This window comes from Anolis sagrei, chromosome 3 (genome assembly GCF_037176765.1).
Source record: "Anolis sagrei isolate rAnoSag1 chromosome 3, rAnoSag1.mat, whole genome shotgun sequence".
NCBI lineage: Eukaryota > Metazoa > Chordata > Lepidosauria > Squamata > Dactyloidae > Anolis > Anolis sagrei.
In genome coordinates this window covers 160,602,084-160,604,122 of record NC_090023.1, presented here as the reverse complement: position 1 = coordinate 160,604,122, position 2,039 = coordinate 160,602,084, and the positions used below count along the sequence as shown (strand labels likewise).

At 41.5% G+C, this 2,039-nt stretch overlaps 1 pseudogene; it reads left to right on the top strand.

Moving 5' to 3' along the window:
- Positions 1-432: 432 nt before the first annotated feature.
- On the top strand, positions 433-1,347 carry LOC137096583 (eukaryotic translation initiation factor 3 subunit F-like; annotated as a pseudogene).
- Positions 1,348-2,039: the final 692 nt, after the last annotated feature.

Below are 2,039 nucleotides of genomic sequence, written 5' to 3'. Positions count from 1 at the left end.
TTGTTGACTGTTGGTGTGATAAAACAAACAACAACTATAAAACTTGCACCAGACATGTGAAAATAATTACGAAATAAATTGAAAAAAATGTTTCGAATCTAATTTACTCCTCACACTATTCCTGCATGGCTCAATAATTTAAGCTAATTTAAATACGAATTAATAACAAATTACGAAATTAACGAACGAAACCGCCCAAGCCTACTATCTATCTATCTATCTATCTATCTATTCATCCATCCATCCATGTCAAAGTGTGTGTGTATATGTGTTTGATCCACAAAGGCTCCTGCATGGCTAGGTGGATCTGGATCAAACTTGGCACACATTCCCTTCATTAGCTAATGCAAACTAATTGAACTAAAATAAGCATCCCATTTTGGGAAAAGGACCCCAAAAATTACAAAAAATGTATGTAGCAAGGGCACTGCGATGCCTTCGCCCACGGCTCCAGCGGCTGCTTCATCGGCCCCTTTGCCGGTGACTGCCCCTCCACCTGCAGCACCTCTGACCCTGGCCCCCACTCCCACTCCCCCAGCCCCGCTGGCTGTGCCCTTCCCCGTAGACTGCAGTCTGGCTGCACTCGGTGGTGCTGGCCTCCATAGTGGACAGCTACGAGCGGTGCAACGAGGGCGCGGAGTGGGTCATTGGCACCCTCCTTGGCACAATGGACAAAAATTTAGTGGATGTCACCAACTGTTTCTCCGTCCCTCACAATGAGTCAGAAGATGAAGTGGCAGTTGACATGGAATTATTTATTTATTTATCTATTTACAGCATTTTTACCCCGCCCTTCTCACCCTCAAGAATATGTATGAGCTGCACAAGAAAGTGTCTCCAAGTAAAATTATTCTGGGATGATATGCAACAGGATATGACATCACAGAACACTCTGTCCTGATTCATGGATATTACAGTTGGGAAGCACATAATCCAATTCATCTCATTGTGGATACTAGTCTACAAAATGGGTGTATGAGTATTAAAGCATATGTCAGTACTGCAATGGTAAAACTATGGGAGTAATGTTCACACCCCTCACCATGAAATATGCCTACTATGACACAGAGTGAATAGGTATGGATCTCATTATGAAATCTTGCTTTAGCCCAAACCGAGTGATTAGTTTGTCCAGTGCTGCAATATGCAGAAGATGTATTGTCTGGTTAAATGACTGCGTACAACACTATTCTGATGGACCTCATTAACCAAGTTCCAACAATTTTTCCGGAAGACTTTGAGACAATGTTGAACAGCAATATCAATTATCTGCTTATGGTAACTTACTTAGCAAACCTCACCCAGTCACAGATTGCACTCAATGAAAAAGTTCTAAATCTGTGCTAGATCTTTTGACAGAACATGGAGAAAATTGGAATTTCTGCCCATGGCATCCAAATTATGTAGTTTGACTATAATTCTGAAATGACTATTATCCTAATTTTCATCTTTGCCCCAGCTGTTCCCTTCTCCTCACAAGACAAATAAAAACCTGAAAATGAAAAAAAATGTATGTAGCGCTCAGATGCAGCCACAAGTGGATGGCACTTCTTCGCCAATTGGAGCCCGCACAACACGGACAGCCTCCCATGTTGGGAAGACAGAGTATAGTGATGCTTTTACCCTATCATGTGATGTCCAGCATGGGGCTCCATCCTGAAGATGGGGTAGAAGCATCCTAGGAAGCTGTTCAAGGTAAGTATGATGGGATTTTTGATAACATCTGGCAAATCCACTCTGTTAAAACTCAAAAGGAAGACCTCATCTGATTCAATCTTGCCAATAAAATCCTATGTTAGGATTGCCATATAGCAGGGTTGAAATGAAGGCATGTAATAACAAAAACAAATCTACTTGTACATTAAACCTAAGTTGGTTTCTGCCTCATTGTATTCATCCTCTCCAACCTCACCACTGAAAAATAAAAATCCTATATCTGCTTCTGCTTCCTATACTGTCAGATATTGTGATAGAATTCAAGGCATATACTAGCTTCCCCTTTTCAGTTCCCCATCCTTGCTCTTATACCTGATGCATGT